This window comes from Dama dama, chromosome 30 (assembly GCF_033118175.1).
Source record: "Dama dama isolate Ldn47 chromosome 30, ASM3311817v1, whole genome shotgun sequence".
NCBI lineage: Eukaryota > Metazoa > Chordata > Mammalia > Artiodactyla > Cervidae > Dama > Dama dama.
Genome location: NC_083710.1, coordinates 39,533,960 through 39,553,680, shown reverse-complemented (window position 1 = coordinate 39,553,680; position 19,721 = coordinate 39,533,960). Strand labels below are relative to the sequence as shown.

General features: G+C 40.1%; 1 protein-coding gene across 1 annotated transcript in view; it reads right to left on the bottom strand.

Moving 5' to 3' along the window:
• The window catches only part of PSPC1 (paraspeckle component 1), a 71,739-nt gene that overhangs the window by 676 nt on the left and 51,342 nt on the right, over positions 1-19,721 (bottom strand). Inside the window, exons 7-9 of the transcript XR_009691341.1 lie at positions 2,164-2,257; positions 1,423-1,530; positions 215-348 (exon numbers count right to left, since the gene is read on the bottom strand). The gene's annotated coding sequence lies outside the window, so the exon portion shown is untranslated. The remainder of the gene's footprint in view (positions 1-214; positions 349-1,422; positions 1,531-2,163; positions 2,258-19,721) is intronic.

Sequence of the window (19,721 nt, the reverse complement as noted above, 5' to 3'; positions counted from 1 at the left end):
CCCTTGGGTCAAGATACATGTTGGTAAAGACAGGATTCTTCTCACTTGAACAAAGACAAATTTATAAGTAGTTCCTCTGTGATGGGGACTAACCCAAAACTGTTAGGTTAGTTGGGATATTTTTTTTTTAATCTACAATTTCTAGTTCCAGGGGCTGGGTCTGTGGCAGTCCGTCAGTGTACCAGGGGAAGGTATACAATTGAGGAAAACAAACCTGGATAAAGTGCCATGACTGCTCATCTATCCACAGGTTGTTTATAATGGAGTGGTAATAAATTGAAAAATAAAACAAGATTCTTCTGGTTCATTTCTCCCTTGTTGTTCATTTCTTCCACAGAATGATTTGACCTGGGGGAAAAAAGGTAAATTCATTGTTAGAAAATAGTAAGTAATAGTATATATTTTTCTAAAGAAAAAACAAGTTTCTGTTATAATTTGCTAGGATAGAATTCAAGACCTGAAGTCATATATTTGACCTATAAAACTTTCTATAACTAATATTTTGTTGTGAACTCGTATATAGAGATTAAGTACCCTTAAGAGTTTGGAAAACAAGATCCCTAGCCCAGAGCAGTACCACCTTGTTAAGAAATGAAAATTCTTGGGCCTTTAAGTCACAGAGTGGGGCCCAGCAGTCTGTTCTAAGATTTCTGACAGGGAAAAATAAGACACTTCCTTCTTCTTCCTTCTAGAATTAAATATACATCTTCCACTTTATTTAACTGTCAAAGTTAGTGTTTTCCTTGAATGAAGTTTCTTTTCACTGACCAGAAAATAAAGTCTACAATGAAAAGCAGTAGACTGGCCATATAAAACCATATGTTCAGCATCACAGCACAGTTGGCCTATGTACATAGGGTTTTTTTTTCTTACCCATATTTTTTTACTTAAGTAAGGAACCTACATACCAAAACACTTTGAAAACTTAATGCCAACAAAACACCCAGAGTATAAAGTAATTCTCTGTAAACCTATTTTCAAAGGGCAATTATAAATTATAACTGATGATCAGTGAAAAGAGTTTTTAAAAGTAAAACATATTGAATTTTTAAAGGGGGCGGCAGGCAGGATAGAGCTCCTTGGTCTAGGGCTTGCGAATCAGTGCCTTCACTGCCATGCCCTGATCAGTGACCTGAAATCCCAATAAGCCATGTGGTGTATCCAAAATTTAAAAAATAAACTGATGGATCCCACCCAAGATCCTGTTCAGTAGACAATGTATAGAGCTGGGAACTGGCATTTTCAGGAAGTTTCCAGGTGGTAAGTGATTCTGACTCGGAGCTTTGAGAACAACCACCCAATGTAATTCCAGGGCTGGATAACAGCCTGATAAACAGCTGTCATACTGTGTGTCCACGAGACCTCAGATGCTTTTGGTGACATTTCCCAAAGGTGTAACACCGGTCAGTGCTTCTCACTCACTGTGGATGCAGATCCCCTGGGACCCTATTAAGCCAGTGGTCTGATGCCATCGGTCTCATCTCACAAGCTGTGCTCAGGAAAGGCTGACATTCCTGCTCCCCAAGACCACTGTGACAAGAACAGATGAAAATCACCAGATTAGCGGTGGGGGTGAGGGAAGAAATATCCGTAATACTTTGGGGATCTATTAGGATGACAATATACCATCATGACAGTTCTGTCATAATGATCACATAGTTATGAATGATTCTATGTATAATTTAACAAAATATTAGAAAATCTGTTTCTAAAATCCTCTTAAAAAGGTGGAAAGCAGCAAGGAAAAAACGGAGTTCATGTCCCAGCTTGAAAATGATTTTACGATATTGAGCCCTTTTTTAAGATTATACACTTTCGTAAGGAACACGAGACTAAAATTTTAGCCTGAGAATCACTAGAAAACAGGAGGGATCTTTTTCCTGTGTAAATAGGATATGTTCATTGCATTTCTATTCTCTGTCCAGTCTTGCCTAAAGACAAATCAGTATATTACTACCAGTGGGGGAAATTGGAGCTAAAAATAACCTCAAGTCTTCCTCAAAGAAAAGGGCAGCAACCCCCGAGTCGCATACAAAGACAGAGAAGCACAGGTTTCAACTCGGCCATAAACTGTTCTACTAATGCTAACACATGGACCAAGTCATTCAGCAAGTCCTGGCACCGGGAAGATGAAATGAGCAGCGACTGCAGGTGCTGGCTGACCTGAAAGGACACTGGCAAGTTCTCCTCAGCTTGCAACTTTGGGCTCACACAGGAAGCCAAATTTCAGGTAGCTTCATCCATGTTTCCTTTTCTCCTAGGATTACAATAAAATCAGATTTAGCCCTTTAAAAACAAGTTTAAATGATCAATTAAAAACCACAAGTGTTCTCTTATTTCCCACAGTCCACGACAGTAATTAAATTCCACCAAGATGCCATTTAAATCTCTACCTCATCTGATTATGTCCATTCAGTCAAGATTTTATTTTGTTTCGTCAAAGAACATCAACTGACTTAAAATTCTGCTCAATTTTGTGTTTTGGCAGCAGAGAAAACACTTAAATCCTAGATGGTAAATAAAGTGTCCCATTTCCATTTTCCATAGATAGGTTCTCTTGTCTGGACTGCTGGTCCCTCATCACAGCCTGTGACACTTGTAATACAAAATCCTACGTAGGATCCCGATTCCTATTCTATCGACAAAATGTTATTTGGCTTGTTCCAAGGTAGGGCACACAAAACCTGCTGTGCTCCATCAAATGACTTCTTACCTACCAAGATAGCATGCACTCCAGGTTTTCTGCAGGGGTACAGGTTTGTTTATTGTTAACCTCATCCCTATGAAATGTGTTTTAATAGCATCCCTGAAATACTAGTGCCATAGTACACAATTATAATTGAGAAGTAAATAGTTTTGGGTTCACTACTACTAGTGACCCAAATATACTGGAAGTAACTATCCTCAACTGGTACTTTTCAAACCCATTTAGGTCTTAGATTACCTGAGAATTGGATGAAGTATCACCCTCCCTGCCAAAAGCATGCAAAAATTACGTGAAAATCCTGCATGTGAAACAGACTCACAGCCAACAGGCTCTGTGGTTTTTTCAAGCAAATCATGCCATAAATCAACAAAAATTATGTTTTATATTATTTCCATCTGCAGCTAGCATTCTACATTAGTTTTATAACTGTATTACCTATATATACATTACCTTTGGTAAAATCAAGGATGAGAAGAAAAATGGAAATATATGGACACCTGGATTACTGAATTATTACAGACACAATGACACCCGGACTACTAAAGATTTTAATTATCTTCAGTGAACCCACAAATTTTGCAAAGCACTAACTACACTGAAAACTAAAAAAGTACTCTCCAGAAGTTAGAAAGTGCTAGTTGCCAGTCTTAAAAAGGGTGGTTTACCTTAATCCTTTAATTCAATATTAAAAAACAAACTGCTAGAGTTTTGTGTAAAGTAAAACACAAATCCTTGGTGGTACAGTGGTTAAGAATCCACTGCCAATGCAAAGGACATAGGTTCAATTCCTGGTCTGGGAAGTCCCACACGCAATGAGGCAACTAAGCCTGCATGCCCCAACTAAACTAGAGAAGCCACTAGAATAGCCCCCACTCTCCACAACTAGAGAAAGCCTGCACGCAGCATCGAAGACCCAGCACAGACAAAAAAAAAAAAACTAAAATAATGAAGAAGTAGTTTCATACCAAATGTGGCCAGATTTACTCTGCACTGGATTGTAACCAATACCAGTAAGACACTTTACAGGTGTCCTGCTACCCACATCCATTTAGTGATGCTCATAATTTGGAGTTAAGAATCTGAGGATATGTAGAAGTTTGATATACTTCTAATATTTTCTGATCCTGAGGAATATTCAAAATGTGAAAATCAACAATTGCATTTAAATAAAAACAATTTTTTGGCCATGCCATAAGGTTTGTGGGAAATTAGTTCCCCAACCAAACATCAAAGCCAGGACTGTCAGTCAAAGTGCCAAGTCCTAACCACTGGACTGTGAGAGAATTCCCTAGGAAAAGGTCTTTAACTAAAATCTGAAGCTGTAACTATACCAAAACTATGTGACAAACATGGTCTGTTTTTAATTTAAAGATAAAACTGGCTCAATCAGAACTTTGTAAGGTCTTCCCTGGTGGCACAGTGGATAGAATCTGCCTGCCAATGCAAAGTGCACAGGTTTGATCCCTGGTCTGGGAATATTCCATAATGCCACGGAGCACCTAAGCCCTCATACCACAAATACTGAGCCCACGTGCTTCAAGAGAGAAGCCACCACAATGAGCAGTCCAAGTACTGCAATGAAGACTAGCCCCCACTCGCCAGCACAAAGCACCCATAATTTTTTTTTTAAATCATAGGCAGAGTTACTTTAAAATAAAAAAAAGCTGTGTGAGAATTAATATTTGATTTTACATTCCATGCCAGCACATCTGAAATGGCTGATAACAATGAAAACAAAAAAGACTCCAACCAACCACAGTCAGAAATGTGAATGGCCAATACCACATGCACTTTTCTGATGACTTTTCTCAAAGAAACAAAAGATTAAAAATACAGAAGGCATATTCCTAACAGTCAACTATGTACCAATGAGAACGAGTACTCACATTCTCATTTTCCACTGAGTATACTCAAAGTCAATCATTAATATATTACATAGTCTATTATATAAATTATATAGAAATAATAGTACATTGCAAGAAATAACTATGGAAGATAAATACTACATAATTCAACATATACGGAGGTTGAGGAATACTCTACAAAGCTCTTCCAATTACAATAAATGAATTGTAAAAACTGAAGAAATAGGATTTTAATAATGGTTCATGGTGAAAAATAATACCTTGCCAGAAATCACCCTCAAAGGTAATGTTCTCCTCTGGAGTAGATTCCTGTGGTATTGAACCACAAAGGAATCACATTCTTTATTAGCAAGCTCACAAACACCTTCTGAGAAATTCTGAAGTTTGTAGTTATGAAGAAGGGGACATCCTCATGATTGTCACCCTCTGTGATCTTATGCAGAACCAAACATGATCCTCTGCCTTGATGGCAAAGACACCACAATAACAGCTGCTAAAACAATAAACCAAAGGCTATTACCACACAGGCAATTTACAACAGGCAAAATATGTACTATATACTGAAATAATCTCATTCTGTTACCTAATACATTCTCTTTAAGCAACAAAGAGTGTATCTTCAAAGACTATAGAGAAATAGTTTGTGATTAAGAGAACAGTATACCAAAAATTCAGAAGTCATTATTTTCCAAGAAAACGTAAAATCAGTAAATCTGTTAACATGACAGTACATATATTTACAAGTTCTTCCTGCTTTTTGATGTAATACAATTTCAACTGATGAATACATGATACAAGAAAATACACCTTCAGTTGACTGAATTCATTAGAAGGTAGACATTTTCTCAACATGACTTTAATTTTCATGACTTCTGGATTGAAAATCTGCAATAAAAAAAGAAAACTAAAAAAAAAAAAAAACTAAGGCTTTGATTTTCTATCAAGTTCATGGATCTTCTACCCATGTTATCATGCCAGAAGATATCACAAGGTTCAACTAATAAGTTTCATCTTTCAGCTGATACTATACAAAAATATGTAATAAAAACATTCAATTTTGGATTCCCAACATCATCTGGCTTTTCAGAATTCTAATAAAGCTATCTGTACTTAAAATATATATATATATCTCATAGGTTATATACACAGATCAGTGAGTTTTATATCAGCTAGTAATGAAACTTACACAACCTAGTTATAAACAGCAATTAAGAGTATGATAAAAGAAAGGCAAATGTGCTTCACTAAAAAAGGTACCTTAATGGCCAAAACTATTGGAAAAGGTAATCAACATGAGAAGTTACTAGGGAAACGTAATGCGCCTGCATCTCAACAGTGAAAACCAACAGGACTGATGCTGACATGGATGCAGAGTTGCAGGCATCATCACTGCTCTCAGGCTACAAGGCCAAGCAACTCTGGAAAACTCCTTGGCTGTTTCATACGCAACACTCAGCAACTCCACCTTTAGGTATCTTCACCATGAAAGATGAAATGTATAACTAATTTGCAGAAGAACATTCATAGCAGTTTTATGAAGGGCCCAGATCTGTATGTATCTGCCATATGTGCAAAAGCGATTGTCATGAGAGAAAAAAAAAGACTTAGAATTGAAAAACACCACTGAAAATTGTCAAGCTTAATTATGTTCCCAAATTCCTACAAAGGCATTTCAAGTTAAAAAACAAACCCTGAAATAGAGAAAGCAAAACTCTTCAAAACAAAAGTGAAAAAAAAAAAAAAATCCAGGGACTTCACTGGTGGTCCTGTGGTTAAGAATCTGCCAGCCAATGCAGAGGACACCAGTTCAACCCCTGGTCTGGGAAAACCCACATGCCTCAGGGCAGCTAAGCCCCTGCACCACACGCCTGAGCTCACGAGCTGCAACTACTGTAGCCTGTGCATGCCAGAGCCTGTGCTCCACAAGAGAAGCCCGCGCGCTCCAACTGGAGAATGGCCCCTGCTCTTCAGAACTAAAACAAACACATGCAGCAAGGAAGACTCAGCACTGCAAGAAAATTAATTTTTACAGGGAAAAAGCCCAGCAGCATTATCAGGTTGTGATAACATTTCTCAAGTGCCCTCCCCAAAAAAGTCAAAGAAAACCGGCCTCTGTGATGATATACTCAGGTTAAGTTTTAAAAGCAAGTTCAGCTACAGCAATGATAAACTCTGTTTCTTTCTCAAGATGACATTGCTTGTTCAGCCTCCACTGTTTTCTTTAAAAATTCAATATTCCAAATACATTACTGTCAAAAGGATTCCACAGTAGTTACTTCACGAATTAACCATGTCCACATATAATGAAAAGGAAATAGAATGAACTATCAAATGACAGTCAACAGTTTTTTCAACATATACTTCAAACCACTTAAACACAGCATCTAACTTGCACTGAAGATACAATGTAAATGAACAAACTAGGAAAAGTATTTCTTGCAGAACGCATTACGCATTCACATGCAGTGAGTAACATCACAATGCTGTACTTAGGAGATGTCATTTAGTTGCTCAGTTGTGTCCAACTCTTACAACCCCAAAACATCAAACAAGTTTAATGTGCACTGTTGTGAGTCGATCATCTACTTAAATCCACTTAAATACAAGGTGGAAATAGGTGCTGAGCGACCTCAGTGAGGTGGCTGGACGGTCACCATCTCAGAGATGCGCTTTCACTCTGGGTGCCACGTACCAAGCCCCTCTCACAGGAACTGCTTCTCAGTTAGTGTGTCCCAAATAGTATTTACCTGAAAATTTGGCAGGCCAAAAAACGTCTCTTTGGGTTGTCCGTAACAGCTTGCAGAAAAAAATCTAAATGAACTTTTTGGCCAGCTCAATACACTGAGGTGGTTAAAGTCTTAATGCTCTTTTCACAAGCACTGCACAAGATTCCAACAATTTCTTCTGAGGAAAAAAAAAGGGGGGGGAGACTGAAAAGTTTAAAAATGGGAGTTTTTTAAAAATCCTGTGTCACATTTTTTAAGAGCACAAAATTTTATTATCGGGGAGTTTGAGAAATTCACACTCTACAAACTAGATGACTAGAAAACACAAAAACAAGGCATAAAAAAACCCATAAAATCATCCATCATAAATCTCACTTCTCAAACTATTTATGTCTCCACAACATCTGAACATGCAACATGCTCACCTCAGCAAATGCTAGGAGGGTTGCTTGATGTCCCACCACTTGGCCAAGGACCCCACAACCCTTCACAAAGCAACGCAGGAACTACAGAAATGTGTGGGCACCTCGGCACTCCCTTGAGTACCTTTTTAGACTATATATGCTATCGCATTTCCCATTTTTGGTCACCATGAGGGCTTACAAAAACATACTTAAAAAATCTCACTGCGACTTCCAGGAACTCCAGTGCAAGCCTGGAAAGCTGCCTGCTAACTGAGTTCACAAAGCGAGGTGGGCAGGGCAGTAAGAACCCCTTTAGAGCCTCAACTCATAGCAGTGTCCCTCAATAAACTGCTCTAGAACCACTTAACTCCAAATAGAATTCAACTGAAACTCTTCACATACTAATGCATGAGCACTGTTACTGCAATAAAACAAAAAAAGAGAAGGCAGGCTTTTAAACGGATCCCACCCCCCTTCCCCACCCCAGAAAAAAGTCTGGAATGAAAGGCACAAGATATAGGGGCACATTCCTGCTGAGACAAAACAAAAAGCTGAAACAAATCTGGAGTTTTGAACACTCTAAATTTGTCTGTGGGATCATCTAGCTACATCCAAGTGACTGAAAAATGGGAAATTTAAATGGCTTCAAGGTTGAAAATCAGACTCCACTGTTGTCATTTCCTGGCTAAAACCTCGCTGAGGCCCACAGATGAGCTCCCCTCAACAGTGGACAAGACACCCACGACCATCAAAGCTGAGCCCACTGCATCCGAGTCATCAGTAGCCTGTGTGGACCAAGCCCAGCTCTCCTTCCCCTCTCTTTACTGGTCACTGGTCTGCCTGTTGCTTGCATCCTGGGCTCTCCCTTCAGTCAAGTCCTTCATGAGCTTCTACAAGCCCTTCAGGTCAGTTCAGTTCAATCGCTAAAGTCATGTCCAACTCTTTGCGATCCCATGGACTGCAGTATGCCAGGCTTATCTGTCCATCACCAACTCCTGGAGCTTATTCAAACTCATTTCCATCGAGTCGGTGATGCCATCCAACAATCTCATACCCTGTCGTCCCCTTCTCCTCCCACCTTCAATCTTTCCCAGCATAAGGGTCTTTTCCAATGAGTCAGTTCCTCGCATGAGGTGGCCAAAGTATTGGAGTTTCAGTTTCAGCATCAGTCCTTCCAATGAATATTCAGGACTGACTTCCTTTAGGATGAACTGGTTGGATCTCCTTGCAGTCCAAGGGACTCTGAAGAGTATTCTTCAACACCACAGTTCAAAAGCATCAATTCTTCAGCACTCAGCTTTCTTTACAGTTCAACTCTCACATCCATACATGACTACTGGAAAAACCATAGCTTTGGCTAGATGGACCTTTGTTGGCAAAGTAATGTCTTTTCTGAACCATAAACCAGGTTGCATCACTGCCCAGCCCAGCCCAAGCCTTTTCTATGGCTTCTCACTTCATCAAGAAAGTCTCGTGGCCTCCACATGCATGGCTCTAGTCTTGTGTTCTCAATAAGTCAGAACTGTTCCCAAGAGGGAGAAACTCAGTTGGTCAGTAAAAATTTTAAATTTTACGTATAAAGCACAAATACAATATACAAACAGCTATCCGTAGTGCTAAAATTTCACTGAATGGGACAGCTGAGGGCTTCAATCAGACAAAAATGGGGGGAAAGAGGGATGAGAACCCTCGGTTCACTCAATTCCAGCCACAATCCCTTCCTTGCTGTAAATGGTACCCCTCAGCTTGAACAGGGCTCACCTTCAACCTCTAACCTCCCAAGCCTCCTCCTCCTGTCATTCTTATCAGCTCAAGAGCCACCACCTCCTCAGGAAAACCTCCAGGGCTGTCCTGGCTAAGTGGACAAACCAGCCTCCTCCCACCGCCCCCAGTGATGTGGATCCCAGCTGCAGCCCCAGCACCAGCAAGGCCACACCACATGTTCAGTAACACTGCTCACCTGCACTAATAACGACCACGCATGAGGGAACAGAACACCATGGAGAGAACACTCATCAAGACAGTGGGTACTGGGAAAGTGACCTGTGACCAAGGACATTCCAATGTTTCAAAGAGCAAACTACTCAGTCCTTGGGTATACAACATACATGTCATTATTACTACCTTAAGAGACAGACTGCAAGGAGATCCAACCAGTCCATCCTAAACGAGACAAGTCCTGGGTGTTCATTGGAAGGACTGATGGCTGAAGCTGAAACTCCAATACTTTGGCCACCTGATGCAAAGAGTTGACTCATTGGAAAAGACCCTGATGCTCAGAGGGATTGGGGGCAGGAGGAGAAGGGGACGACAGAGGATGAGATGGCTGGATGGCATCACCGACTCGATGGGCATGAGTTTGGGTAAGCTCCGGGAGTTGGTGACGGACAGGGAGGCCTGGCATGCTGTGATTCATGTGGTCGCAAAGAGTTGGACACAACTGAGCGACTGAACTGAAGAGACAGAAAATTTTTAATTAAAAAAGTCATTTCACTGTTATAAAATGTTCAATTTATATAATAATTCATTGAATAACAAACTGTAATCCTTTGGGAATGAACACAAGTGTTTCTAAACATTTTATTAATTTTATGTAAAACTTAAAATATAGCTTAGGGACTCCACCCTTTTTGGTTTATAAATGAAGTATGTCTCCCCCTCCAGTATTTCCAAGTAATATCAGATTTTAAATTCAAAGTGAAACTTTAATCAACAGCAAAGAGGGGAAGGATTCTTCTAGAATAAAGAATTCCCAGTTCTTCCTACTCTTGCTATTTAAGAGGTGAAATTCAAGTCAAGCACACCACTGTGAATAATGTTCACTCTTGTCACTGAAGAATTGTACGATTTTTTTAAAAATGGAAGATTTCTGAACTTGAGTTACATGCTCTCCTCTATCACAAAGAATACACTGACCCATTAGCTCTCCCCAGTTCAATCATATAATTTCTATTCCTAGACTTTTACCATCACCTGCAAAGATGCCATTATTTCCTATCAACATTTGCAAAGATGCCATTATTTCCTATGCCGTTGGCTAAGGACTGCTGGGGGTAATGTTGTCACTATCCACAGTAAGGACAGGCAGCATCTGGAAAAAAAACGTTAAAAACATACATACCTTGGCTTCCCTGGTGGCTCAGTGGTAAAGAATCTGCCTGCCAATGCAGGAAACATGGGTTCATTCCCTGATCTGGGAAGATACCACATGCCACAAATCAACTAAGTCCCTGCGCCACAACTATTGAGCCTGTGTTCTCTATTGAAGCCCACGCCCTAGAGCCCATACTCTTCAACAAGAAAAGCCACCACAATGAGGAGCCCAAGCACCACAACTAGAGAAAAAAGTCCACGTAGCAACAAAGACCCAGCACAATCAAAAGAAAAAAAAGACCCCAAAACCACACATACCCAAAGACCAAGTGATTCACCTAGTAGAAATTTTATCCTACAGATATATTCACACACAGTCTCTATTCTGTGTACCCAACAACATGCTACAGAGCATATAACGGGGAAAAAAAGAATCAATGAAACACAGTCCCCAAAAGACCTGGTACACATACCTATGACCTACCAATTAAGTATAAGACGAGTGAAGGATCATTTAGAAAACTGAAAATAGAATACTGTGAAATGACTAATAGAAGTATATAGTGTACTTGTATACGTATTGTGTTTAGAATGTAAACAAACATGGCTGTGAATGCACAAAACCTTCCAGATGGATGCACAAGAAACTGTAACCATGGCTGCTCCTGGACAAGGAAGCTGGGTGATGTGTAGACAGCAGCAAGAAGGTTTCACTGTGCACCAATCTGCATCTCCATGTTTGTGTATTAGATGCATATTATTAAAAAAACTCAAAATACACTGGATTAGTTTATGCATCAATAGTATTTGAAGGCCTCTTGATTTTCTTTTTTTTTTTTTTTGCCTCTTGATTTTTATGAGATGTTAACTCTTTCTAATACACAGTGGTGTGACAAAGAACAACTTCCAGGTCTCCAAGAAGACCTAAATGCCGCTACAGTACACAGCCTGCACTAAACAGGGCTTATTTCACCTCTGGTTTCCACACTGTCTAATGCTGGCCATTAACCAAGTATGAATTAAGTAAGTTATTTAAATGTGCATTTCTAATGAATACAATGGCAGTATTCTCGAGCCTTAAAGGTTTAGCTGTATTCCACTGTAAGACTCAGTTCACCAAAGCCTTCAAGTTCAACCTAAACATCCAGAGATGTGTAAAGGGTGTATCAGCCCCTAAACATCAGCCCATAAACTATATACATGTGTACTGGTCAACTATCTGCTTCACACTTTATCAATTGGTGCTCACTCTGTTGATGACTGTCAGAATTCTCAAGCCAAGATCATTTCCTAATCTGAATGATTTTCCATACTCAGCACCCTTTCTAGATGTCACAAGAACTTGAAGAGCTCCATCCTGACATCACTGCTCTGTTCCTGCAAGTTGGTGGCACCAAAATGGTATACCGGATTTGGGGTTCAAAACCAGTCAATCTTGCCTTTCTCCCACATAATCTCCCCAACATTCAATTAACCACCACCTTCTGACCATTCTGTAATTCACTGATTTATCTTGATTTGATTTCTACTTTTACTCTCCAATCCTTTTCCTGATCTCAACAGGCTGTCTGGCCTGCAGTCTGAGTTTAATCAAAGTTGTTCTTCCACAAGCCAGGTAACCTTTATGAAATACGAATCTCAGGACTTACTCTCCTGCCAATACACTCCTTGTGGTTATCATGGAGTAAGAGCTGACTAGTTTTCCAGTCTCACTTTGGCTAACTTCTCACTTCATACACCTTTATTCATACCGAATCCTCTTTGATAACACCTGCTCCTGAAACAAGATGCAACTCACCCTGGAGACAATACTGGGACATCTCTACCTCCCCAAACCTTGGACACACTCATGAAGTAACTCTCCCCTTATGTTTTGAAGGGTCCTCCAACCCTCCTGCCCTGAACAAAAACATTCCCTTCTCATTCATAGTATGCAAATCCTTCCCAACTAGTTTATCTTATTTCCATCTCTCTTCTCCAAACTCCCTGTAACAATTCTGAATAGGTTTCACACGTACTGTACAAGTCGCCAAGTGTCCCCAGCACTGCCACTGAACTGTTGCGCACAGCAGGTGATTATTTCACATGAGCACACACTCTAATAAGCCCAGCACAACAAGGTGCACTCTTTTCTGATAAGACTCCAAGACTTATTGTGTATTCACACATGCTCTCTTGAGTCCTCCCTTCTTCTGCTTCCCATGCAGATATGACCAATCTCAACCCTGCTGCTGTTCACGAGCAGTCCCTGCACCGCACTTTAGTTCCTGTGCTGTACTCGAACCTCAAGAGTTGAAGTTGCTCCAGAACATGAACACCTTGTGTCCACCCCACACTGGCTCCTTGGCCTTAAATGAAGCAAACACTTTCTGTATGGAGCTAACAGACCTTCTTCAGAACCAATGATTCAGAATTAACCAGCCACTTCTAGTGAATACCTAGGCTTTATCCACATCTAACAACAATGTGATCCCTTACAATTCATTTGTGGGCCCTATACGGTTTTTAAAGAATCATTTATTTCATTGAAAAATATAGTATAAGAAAAAATATATATATATAGTATTAGCATATATCCAAGTATCATGACAGCAATAAAATGTCTACATTAAATTAGCATTTTTAATACCTACATCATGATGTGATAAAACTCATTTAAAGAAAAAAAAGCAAAATTCACTGTAGCACTAGCACCCATGCTGAGTGTACGTGCGCTCACACACCGTCCAAAAGAAAAGAACTAGTAAGTGACAAACTGGAAGAGAATTGTAGTTAACGGTCACGATGAACTGTCCAGGGTTCACTTAATGCTGATCTTGCCAAGCACATGCCAAGAGGAACACATGGATCCAGAAGAGCCCTGGAGTGCCAAGGGGCCCACGGCTGCTGTGGCTGTTCTGACAGCTCGGGTGGGAGCAGACAAGGCCGGCCTCAAGATGGAGCCACGTAAAGACGGTGATGAGGAGCAAGGGAAACTGAGGAAATGTTCACGATAAAGGGCAATGGGAAAATTTTATGAAAAACTGAGATAGTCCAAACACCTAATTAATTGGTCTTAAAAAACAATTCTCTTTCTACACTAATAAGTATAAAAGCAGGAAATTGAACCATAATTCAAATAAATGTAATAAAACATATTTGTATTTCAAATACTACGTATTCACTATATATATAAAAAAATTAAACATCTAACTCAATTTGATTGTATTTATTTGACCTTCCTTAGAAGTTAGGACAATATATACACAATTGTAACATGATGATTTTTACCTGAAATGGCACTATATTGTAAACTAGAAAAAATTTTTATCCTCTCCAACTGCATTTACCTCCCAACTTTTCAGCAGCTCTCACGTCAGAGAGCAAAGAAATCTCAAAACAGAAAACTGCTGCTTGCAGGTGCTCAGACTGTGGCACCCCACCCAGTCTTCATACCCTGCCCACATTCATCTGTCTTCACCATAAAGCACCTAGTGAGAAGACTTAGAGAAGCCAAAATGCAGGGACTAAGCATTATCACTATACAGTTAAGTTTACTATAAAATCTAGAAACATTTCAAAACACCATTTCAAAGACAACCCAGAAAAGCAAACAATGACCAAAAGTAATTTTTAAAATCCCCAGAATCCATCCAATTGAACAGTAATAAATGTTAACCAAAAAACCACAATAACGGAAGCAAACAAGTGAAAACAGGGTGCAGTGAAAGGGAGCCAGCAGCCTTAATCAGGGTATGGAATAATGACTCACCCTTGAATAGGAATTAAAACACAAAAGACCAAAAAAGAAAAGTTTCTTCAAATTGCATATTATATGGTTTTTCTCCTCCCAATATCTGTACAAACTAGTATCTCAATCTCTTTTTTGATACAGCACCCAAGTTACTAAACAAAGCCTGAGAGGAACAACTATTCCCTTCAAAACAGAGCATTACTGAACTATCTCTCCTGTAAACCATAACCACGGAGCCACCTTACACTTGTCACTGGAGGAATTATCACCATCAAGATCTCTGTCCACTGGAGCACACATGACGATCACGCTCCCTGATAAGCTGTTCTGGCCCACTTGTCCCCTTCTCTCCAGGGCATACCAATGCCACGAAAACAAGAACGGAAACTTCAAAAACCAGAAGCCTTTGGTTGACACTCAATTAGAGAACACCAGACTCTCCTGGAGAGGACAATGGCATCCTGCTGCCCTTTTTCATGAATGCCTGGGGCTCCTCCAGCACCAACCTCCACTGCATGGGGCTCAGCCAGTCACAAAACTGCACTGAGAGCCTTTTTAAATTAAAACTCGTACCAGCAACCTCACCTACCCAGGCTCCCCTCCGTCCATCCTGAATCACTCCCTTTACATTCTCCCTTCTTTCCCAGCTCCTCACTTTCTTTTTAGACATATTTCTATAGATGCATGTAAGGGCATATAGTCTCCCAAACTCTATTACACACGGGGCTTTGCTCAAAGTTCTGTCTGCTCTTCTTGCTCTAACTCCCCACTGTGATGACAGCTAAGAACTTGCCAGTTCTCACCACATTTCTCTCACCATTCACCAGACTCCAAACTCACAGCAGGCAGAGACCAAGTCTGTTTTCTTCATTATTTACACACAGGCTAAGACAAAAGCTGCTTAAAAACTGTCTACTGAATGAATAAGCAACTTGGGAGTCTCATCCACACACATGAGCTGCAAACTCTCAAGTCTATGCCATTTCCTCCTGGATATCTCCTCAGACCAGTTCAAGAAATAGAAGTGCCAACTGTGCCATGATACTGGGAACACTGATACAAGATAAGTAAAAGGCAGGTACAACAGATAAACAAGCCCCACACGCTGACGAGGCAACAGGAATGAGAGAGGTGGTCTAGTTCTGTGGGGAAAGGATCCTCCTCAGAGACCCAGGGAGACAGGAGCCATCTCAGGGCTCAGTGAGCAAGGGCAGGACGGTGAGACAGAAACACGAGAGCAGGTCAAATAATGCCCATGGCCGACAAGATAGCAGGGGCTCTGTTAAGACAGAACTACTGCATCTGGCACAGGGTAGGAGCCTTTTAGAAGGAAGCACAGAACATTATATAGAGAATAACTGCAAGGACAGTAAAAGCAGGACCAGCCTGAAGTGTACTAAGTCACCTTCAGTGATAAAGGACAAGGCTTTTCGAGGTCAGAGAGAGAAGCTTTATAGTCTTCAAAACCCCAACAAACCACTGTAGGAACTCAAATCCAAAATATTACAAAACCCAGTGGACAGCCATTCTCTCCCTCAAGCAGCTACAGCCCATGCCCAGTCCTGAGCACTTACCTTCCATGTCTCAGCAAACAGCATCACCACTGGCCCAGCACTCAGACCAGATGCCACAAGGTCACCAGCAACTTCCACAAGGTCACCCTAACTTCCTGCTCCCACCAGATCACTGCAGTCGGCCCTGGGCATGCGCAGGGGGCTGGTTCCAGTACCCCCTCAAGCCACCAGAATCTACTATAATATGGCAAAGCATTTGAACATAAACCATGTTCATCCTCCTATATGGTAAATAACTTTAGATCACTTACAATACCAAATATAATGTAAATATTATGTAAATAGTTGCCTATGACAAATTCAAGTTTCAATTTTTGGAACTTTCTGGAATTCCCTACCCACCCCCCTCACCCCCCATCTTTTCAATCAACTGTTAGTTGAACCTGTGAATACAGAATCCAGGGACACAAGGGCCAACTGTGGTCTCAAATCACACTCTATGTGTAAAATACTTGGCTGGAATCTAACAACCCTCATATATACTAAAGATCTTTTCAAGGAGCATATGTAGCTGGGGAGGGGAATGTGGTAGGGAATCAATGGTCTATGTGGTCCCCTGGCTTTCCATTTATGACCTAGCCTCTCCTGTCCTGACACCCCCTCACCTCAAACTCAAAACTTAGCAACCTTTACTTCTTCTCCACCCTGAATCCTGGCCCTGGACAGCTCCTTGTTAACTGCTCACTACCCCAGAGTCCTCTCTCCAGCTCCCACCTAAAAATCTACCCTGGGCAAATACTTACTCACCTTTAAGTCCTGCTCAAAAGTGATCACCTTAGTGAAGTCTTCCCAACATGAGTGGATATTCGCTTCTGGGTTTCCAGAGCACTTCCTAATTGTTTCATTACTACCAACTGGCCTAATAGTTTGCTTAATCCCAAGAGGGCAAGTGCCATATTTTGTTCATTTTTGTATTCTCATTAGTGAATACACAGTCTGTCTTACAGTTGGTGTCATTCATCCACTAAACATTCAGTAAGGACTTGCCAGGAACTGAAAATATATCACTAATTGACAGATAAGGTCCCTAACTTTCTCAGAACTGACATCCTAAATTAAATGGAGTAAATAAATGAAGAAAATTTCATAAAGTTTTAGGAGAAATCTTACATGACAAAGCGTCTTCAGGAGTTAAGAGTAAATATTTTATAAAGAAGGTATCAGGTAGATAATATACAAAAGTAAAGGGAGTAAAATGTGTATCACTACTTCCTGAGAACTGGGAGCTCAGCCGTGCTGGCCACTCCTGCACAAACACCAACTGATCATACAGGAACGCTGTCCCACCCTTACACCTCACGGTGAGCATACATTCAGCAGACCCTCAACCTCAAGTTATTCTTTCTAAAAGATAAAAATAAACAGATTCATAACTACAGACCATGTAACAAGGATTCGAGGATTACAATCATGCAACGAAAATAACAAAATTTGATAGTTACTATCCTAGATGAGCATTTCCCATAAGAAAAATCATGCAAACAACAAAAGAAATTCTAAATGTCATAAAAGCAACACTGAAGGGGAAAAAAAGGAGCAGATGAAATTAGCTTCATAGTATGCTTTATTTAACTGAATATATCCAAAATATCACCAATCCAACAAGTAGTCATATGAAAAGCTGAGATAGTTTATTCTTTCTTCATACTAAGTCTCTGCAATTTTGTGTATATTTTACACATCTACTTCAAATGGCAAATTTTCTTCAATACTTATATATTAGGTTTCATTAAACTTAAGATGCAAAAGTAAATTCACATATCCAAATTATCCAAATATGCTTACTACTGCATTGATAACCGAATTTAAGTTAATTATAATGCAATTAAAACCCAGTCCCAGCCTCACCAGTCCTGTTCCAAAGACTCAGCAGTGACCTGTGGCCGCCACAGGGGACAGTGCGGCTCCCACAGTGGACTGACTGTGCCACTTCCTCGACCACAACTCTGTTTCATCAGTACAGACTACATTTAAGAGGGTTCTGTCCCTTTATTTCCTGAGATGGTCATTTCCAGTCTCCTTGTCTAATAAAACAGCTATCATTTTCTCTAGTCATCTCAACCATCTGTCACTGAGTGTCTTCAGATCTAGAATGCAAATGCCAGGGAACTGAGGGCAGGAGTGCCTTCAACACAGCTGTCTCTGCAGTACCCAGGCTGCAGGACACTACTGCCAATATCCAACTGCTGAAACCAGTCTTGTTTACATGTTGCTAAATTATTTAGTATGTGTATTATATGGATATGACCTAGAAAAAAAAAAAGGATGACTAGGTATGTTGTGTCAGGCAGTGTTCTTCCATATTGTTCAACTAATTACAAGATAATTCAAATTATCAGATCTGTATTTTTAACCCAGAGAAATCATCCAGTCATTGTCTAAAAGATCATAATGTGAATAACTTGGCTTACCTTATCTCTAACACTTGAAGCACAAACACTAGGATATATATTTAGTCTTCCTGAAATATAAACACATTACATTGCAAAGCAGAAATTAAGAATCTAAATAGGTATTTTCTATATTGTACTTCACAGCCCCCCAATTTGGAACATGTCATTTTCCAAAAACTTCTGATCTTCCTCCTACATATAATTTGCAAGATTTAATGGCTCAAGATAAAGGCCCATTAAGCATAATATACAGCTAACAAGCAAAAAAAAAACAAGGTCTCTTAAATTTTCCTAATAAATCATTATGCATAAATCATAAAGCATCTGCCTAGTGTGGGAGACCTGGGTTCAATCCCTGGGTCAGGAAGATTTCCTGGAGAAGGAAATGGCAACCCACTCCAGTATTCTTGCCTGGAAAATCCCATGGACGGAGGAACCTGGCGGGCTACAGTCCATGGGGTCGCAAAGAGTCAAGACACGACTGAGCGACATCACTTTCACTTTCAAGGACTGCCAGCCACAGGACTTCAAGTCAAATCTTGGCTGAAGAAAACTAGCAATAAACATTTACACAGGAAAAACAAATATATCTAGAAATCTATCCATATAAATTTGCTTTAAAAGATGGATGAAACAAAGCTTTCCTCTCATTGACCTTCATGAGAATTTGTTTGAAAAACAGATTAACAAGCCACCCTAGGATAGGAGTTGAGCCTCTTAAGTTCTGGACTCCCAAGGAGCAAGGAATCTGACTCCTTAATGGGGTCTGTGGATATGAGGGCTTCCTAAACCACAGTTAACACTCCTTCCAGGAGCCACACCCATTTCTGGCTCCCACACACACAAAAAGCTTGGTTGAAGTGGATTTCTGGTGTCAGGGTTATTAGTCTGGAGGGAAGCAGGGCAGAGAGGCAACCAGGAGACAGCTGGACTACACGAAGAAACAAGTCTCCACACTTGCTTTCTACGCACAGATATTCTTAATTAACATATACCACAATGTTCTAGAAACTATATTCCAAGATATTTAGAAGGCTGCAAACCAGGCGATTATTTCTTTGCACTAACATAGTCACAATTGTTTGGAAGAAACTATTGTTAATATATTAACTATGTGCTCTCATTATGAACCAGTTTGATTATTTCAACATACTATATAATTTTAAATAGATTTTTAAATCACATATTTACGTAGCATACATCACTGTAAGGTCTCACAAAGCAGG